The sequence below is a fragment of the Tenrec ecaudatus genome, chromosome 2 (assembly GCF_050624435.1).
Source record: "Tenrec ecaudatus isolate mTenEca1 chromosome 2, mTenEca1.hap1, whole genome shotgun sequence".
NCBI lineage: Eukaryota > Metazoa > Chordata > Mammalia > Afrosoricida > Tenrecidae > Tenrec > Tenrec ecaudatus.
In genome coordinates this window covers 39880333-39886829 of record NC_134531.1, presented here as the reverse complement: position 1 = coordinate 39886829, position 6497 = coordinate 39880333, and the positions used below count along the sequence as shown (strand labels likewise).

Genomic DNA, 6497 nt, shown 5'->3' with positions numbered 1-6497 from the left:
TCACCGTTTCAAACTCACTGGTTACTCCACAGAAGAAATATGCAAATCCAGTTCTGTGCCTGTACATTATAATTAAACTCACTTTAAATCCATGACTATGAACCTCAAGTGGGCCTTTTGAGTGGTAATCATACCCCCTGACTAGTCATTCCTCTATACACATATAGACATATATATTTATGATTATGTCATGCAACAGTGTGAAGATGGTGCAGAACCAAGCAGAGTTTTGTTCTATTATACATAGGGTCACTATGAGTTGGAACTGATTCAATGGAACCTAACAATAACATTTCACAGTTGGTCTTCTCAGCAGTTTGAAACCACTGGACGCTCCATGGGAGAAAAAGGAGGCAATCCATTCTCGTAAGGAGCGACAGTCTTAGAAACCCATATGAGCAGTCACACCCTGCCCTATAGGTCACGGAGTCAAAATCATCTCAACTGTACCAGGTTTTCTCTTCTAAACCTCTTCCCACAGATAACAACTTTTCCCCCAGTTCACATAGTGAACTGAACCAAGAAAGAGAGGTTCCACTCACGCACCCTGCGCTAATGCAGTCTACTGTCCCTCCCATTGCAGTGCATCGTCCCTCTGTGCTCGTGATCCGGTCAATAGACATTCTACTTCCTGTTTCTGTAGCAGAACCCTGCAGGGAAGAAAGATAACGTGGTGTTCATCCTGAGTCACGTCACTCTTCAGATTCCCTGGGATGCGGATCAGAAGAAATTGGTGCAGAAAAAAAAACTCTGGCCGGGGCTGTAGACATGGAAGAAAGTGCTGCTCCAACTCCTGATCCCACAAACAAGTCAACGTAACTCGATGAACAAGATAACAATGACACTCCCAAGATTCAAGGGGCAGAAACTGAGCTCCCTCAGCAGCATGGGACTCTCTAGAATCTGTATTGCATTTAACCACTGTTTGTCTTGAATGTCGGTACCCTGTGACTTCCCTCCTGACTCCTCTCATCATGAATTTTTCTTTCCTACGTGCTTTGAAAAATTGATCAGAAATAGGTGAGAAGTTTGATAGGGAAAAGTTGCCAAGTATAGCTTAGAATGAAATAATTCTTGCTCTGAGAGTTTGTGGGTCACTCTTTCTTACCTCTTCTCTATGTACCTCCAACACCTACTGTCCCATTTTCCTCCTTAACCAATGACTTCTATATTTTAGTGAAAACCACCATAATTTCAGCAAGTTTCATACATTCCCATCATTCATCTATCCACATAGCAACATCTGTGCTCAAATAATACCTTATCTAGTATTAAATAAGTTGCTCTAGAGCAGTGGTTCTCAACCTTCCTAATGCCATGGCTCTTTAATACGGTTCCTCATGTTGTGGTGACTCCAACCATAAAATTATTTTCGTTGTTACTCCATTCACTTTCATTTTGCTATTGTTAGGAATCGAAATGTAAGTATCTGATATGCAGGATGTATTTTTATGCTTATCAATTGAACATAATTAAAACAGTGATTAATAACAATATGCAATTGTATATTGTGAAAGATTTATTTCTAATGACAAATAAATGAAATCTTGTCTTGAAGCATGGTGTTGAAGCATGGGTAACAGTCTTCACGTCAGGTACTCATCTGTGGGCATGTCTGCATGTAGGTGGACCCACCTACAGACAGATAAAGGAGCAACATCTCAGTTCCTAAGACCATAGGAAATATGTGGGTTTTGATGGTCTTAGGTGACCCCTGTGAAAGGGTTGTTTGACCTCTGTGATAGTCTGGGTACTTTAGAGAAACAAATCCACAGAAACTCATGTATAAGAGAGAGTTTTATATAAAGTATAAGTGTGCATCAAAAAACATCCCAACCCAGTGCTGCCCAAGCCCACAAGTCCAACATTAACCCATATGTCCAACACCAATCCACAAAATCCTCCTCCATCTCACACAACAGATGCAATGATGCCGACTGCAAGAGGAAAGCCAAGTCAGCACTGGCAGGGGTCTCCACACTGGTGCTCCATCACCCAGGGCTGCATCGAGGTAGGTCCATGTGGCTTCTCCTCAGGGATGTCTTGCAGGAAGTGAGCCTTGCCAGCTAAAGCAGGGAACTGGCTAAAACAGCTGCACCGTAGTCTGACCATCAGAAAGCAAGAGACCCAAGAACTCGAAAGGCAAGGCTCACCAAGCCATTTATCCCTCTGCCTTTCAATTAACCCCACATGTGTTTATCAGCCAGGTTGGCACAATATACTAACTACCTCAACCTCCAAAGGGGTCATGACCCACAGGTTGAGAGCCGCTGCTATAGAGTCTAATCTGACTCATAATAAATCCATGAGAGTAACCCTTGTCTCACCAAAGATATTTAAGTGCTTTTCTAAACCAGCTACATTTACAAAACTCAATAACACTATGCATTTTGGTCTGTGGTGTATGTTCAGGGCACTCTGCAGAGTGAACAGCATCCAGAGATCCCACCCAAGAGCACAGCATTGCAACGCTAGTCAGAGTTTCTCTTTCAGGAAAAACTTTAGTGTTTGATCCATTATTGAAGAATGCCTCAGGGAAATTACTAAAAACTGCATTGATTCGGCTCATTTCAAGAAAGAGTTTATTTATACTTTTGAATCCAATTGATCTGCACCCCTGATGCTGAGAGCCTTTTTTCACTCTCAGAACCAGTAAGTATTCAGCTGAGTGGTTGGTTACCTGGGAGTGCTCCTGGTATAAAATGATAAAATTGACCCTCTATTAATCCTCTCTTCATCACGAATATGGTTTTTGAGATAAACATGCTTGTAACTAAAGGGTATTTTTAAAATATGAGACAGCCAATAATTAAGACTGCCCACCCCCCCCCCCCAACAATTTATATTCCACCTGTGGGACAATATACCACAGGTGAAGTAAGCTCCCAAGGAAGGTCAGGCATGTCTGAGTCTGACTCTGCTATAACATTGATTTAATACATTAGAACTGTGTTTCTCATGCACCAGTACAACACAAAGACTGTTCCCTGAGCACAGCCTCTGTTCTCTGCTCTTTTTTCCATTACTTCTCTTTAAACCAAATCATGTCATGTGCCAATTTCCATGCGTCTACTCGGGGATATTTTCAGGATATGCCCTCACCTGAACAATTTTCTAATTCGACATGGCATTATGACGTGAACAATGTATTCTTTTTTCCAGGCAGTTTTCCAGGCGGAGTTCTTTACAAAACCACTTGAAAACAATAAGCTATTTGAAGGGAAACAGGAAAAGGGGATAAAGGAGCCCCCTTATTTTCATCTCTTCTCCTTCCAAAGGAGATGTATGTAAAAATGTCTAATCCGGTACCCTACACACAGAAAGAAATGTTAGTTCCCATTTATTCCTCCCAGCCTACCTTGTGAGCTATGGAACATATTAAATTCCACAAGTAAGCAAGCAAACATCAGAACATTGAACTAGATGGTATAAGAGTAGTAACCCATAACCAGATGGCTGGACATAGTCGATGTTATCTACCGACTGCCCCTTTACAAACAGGATCGGAGACCTTTTTTAGGGTGCCGTATGCTCATCTCCCCTTCTTCTATCGTCAGATAACTCTCATCATGAACTGGGCAGGGGATGACCTGGAATTAGGACTAAATTATAAGCTCCCTTGCAGTTTCTGTAGCTACAAGGTTAATTCTGACCAACAAAATATTGGCAAAAGTACTTTGCACAACTTCCTGCAACTGACCCTTCTTGCTGATTACTTTGTAGATAAGATGGCCAAGGTTGGAGTGACCATGTTGGACCAAGAGGTAGAAGCCATGAACTGAAAATAAGGTCACAACACAATCTCAGAAGACCAATCCCATGATTATCATAAAGATGCCTGACTGCCTTGATTTTTTTACTGAGAGAAGAAAAACATTTACTTCTATGTGATGATTATTTTTATGTGTCAATTTGTCTAGTCCATGGTCCCAGTAAGAAACGCTGGTGTCTGTCAGTGAAGTATTGGTTTCAACCCACCAGTCATTCTGTGAGAGGAACATGAAGCTACCTTTTCCCTTTGAGTAAAGACAGTATATTCAAAGTTTACGATAGCATTGAAAGCGTTAGACTCACCTGGTATTACACAGAAGTCCTCGTGGCTATGCTTTGGGTTTCTAACTGCAAGGTCAGCAGTTTGGAACCCCCAGCCACTCCTCTGTAGAAAGATGAGGTTTCCTACTCTAACAGAGAGTTACCATCTCAGAACCCAACAGGGGCAGATCTACCCTGTCGTGTAGGGCCGCCATGAGTCAAAATTGATTCGATGGCATTGAGTTATATATTTTTTTATTTGGGGGTGAATTTTGGTTTGTTTGCTTGTTTGGTATGAAGTAACCAGATTGTCGTTGATGTGTAAATACTCAAAATATCCAGAAGAGGGCAGTATAAGGGTGTACTTCCTAAATCTCAGCGCTGAAATGTTTGAGCAGGTACGCTTTAGAATAATCCGCCATTTGAAATCAAAAGGGAACTTTTGCCTAAGGACGATGTTCAGAAAGCAGCGAAGAGTGGGGAAAGGAGGAATGGAGGCCTTTTACCAACTCCGTTCCTTGGGGGTCTCTGAGGGCCCAGCGTGGCAGGAAGGGGGGCCACTATGGGACACGAAACTCACCCCGAGGGGCAGCCCTGGCCGCTTTCCAAGTCAAGAGCCTCCTTCAGACCCCCAGTGTGCGGACCCTGCGGGAGGAAGGTCGCCCAGGCCGGGACGGCGGATTTCTGCGGGCTCCTTGAAGGGAACAGGGAAGTCTGAGGATCCCCTCCCCGCTGAACCGCGCACAGTGAGAAGCAGGCAAATGTGCAATCCCAACATGTCTGTGTCTTCAATCGATGGTGCTACTGCGGGCTCCTGCACAGATTCCTGCTTGCGAACCAGAGACGCTGGTAAGACCAAAGCCATTGCTTTGGGAGCTGTTGAAGTCTGTTGGTGCACACAAAGACACTTCTATGAAAGAGGTTGTATTTTCTCTTGGCCAATGTATTATGGCTAAACGACTGTATGATGAGAAGCAACTGCATGCGATATATTGTTCAAAGGATCTCCTAGGGGATTTGTTTGGGGAACCGAGCTTCTCTGTGAGAGACCACCGGAAAGTATATACAATGATCTACAGAAACTTGGGAATAGTAAATCAACAGGAGGCACTGGACTCTGGCACATCTGTGAGTGAGAACAGGTGTCAGCCTGGAGATGAGAATGTTCAAAAGGACTCTCTGCAAGAGTGACAGGAAGAGAAACCTTCATCCTCAAATTTGATTTGTAAACCAACTACCTCATCTAGAAGGAGAGCGATTAGTGAGACGGAAGACCATTCAGAGGAGTTATCTATTGAAGTTCAACGAAATTGCCACCGATCTGATGTTTCCCTTTCCTTCAACGAGGGCTTTGCACTGCGTGTCCTCAGGGGGATATGCGTGAAAGAAGCAGTAGCAGTGAGTCTGTAGAAACGCCATCAATTCCGGATGCTGACACTGGTGTAAGAGAACATCCTGGTGATTGGTTGGACCAGGATTCTGTTTCAGATCAATTCAGTGTAGAATTTGAAGTTGACTCTCCTGATTCCTTTGTGAAGAAGGACAAGAACTCTCAGATGCTGATGAAGACATATATCGTGTTACTGTCTATCAGGCTGAGGAAAGCGATACAGATTCATGTGAAGATGAGTCTGAAATCCCCTTAGCGACTATTGGAAGTGTGCTTCATGCAATGAAATGAATCCTCCACTTCCACCCCATTGTAACAGATGTTGGACACCTTGTGAGAACTGGCTTCCTGAAGATAAAGGGAAAGAAGAGAAAATGCTTGAGAGTCCCACACTAGAAAGCACAACTCAAGTAGAAGAGGGTTTCGATGTTCCCGACTGTAAAGAAACAGCAGCGAGTGACTCCAAAAAGTCCTGTGTTGAAGAAAATGATGATCATGTAATACAAGCCTCCCAGTCTCTGGGGACTATCCCCAGCCATCCACTTCCAGCAGCATCATTCACAGCAGCCAAGCAGTGAGCGAGCTTGAGAGGAAAGAAGCACAAGGCAAAGAAACGTGTGGAATCCAGATCTCGCCCTTCTGCCACTGAACCTTGAGTGATTTGCCAAGATCGACCTTAAAATGGTTGCATGGTCCACGGCAAAACAGAACATTTAATGGCCTGCTTTACATGTGCAAAGAAACAAGCCCTGCCCAGTGTGTACACAACCAATCCAATCCAAGTATTGTGTTAACTTATTTCCTCTAGTTGACCTGTCTGTAAAATTAGGATGATATATTTCTACATATATATATGAACCTGAAAATGTATAAGATCTCTCTCTCCAGGCTAGAGTTACACCTCGGACCTTGGCTCCACACGAGAAAGAATTCACGCCGAAGCCTGGCTCGTGATCCAAGTGAATTTAATGAGCGTTAAAAGAAGCTTCAGGTTTTACGCGGCACCCATAGGATTGCTTTCGACCATGCAGCCTGGCAGAGACTGCTCGGGGTCACGCAAAGATCTCTCTCCCAA

The 6497-nt window shown here is 43.6% G+C and overlaps 1 pseudogene; it reads left to right on the top strand.

The window, feature by feature from the left end:
- The first annotated feature begins 4793 nt into the window (after positions 1–4793).
- On the top strand, positions 4794–6256 carry LOC142439954 (E3 ubiquitin-protein ligase Mdm2 pseudogene; annotated as a pseudogene).
- Positions 6257–6497: the final 241 nt, after the last annotated feature.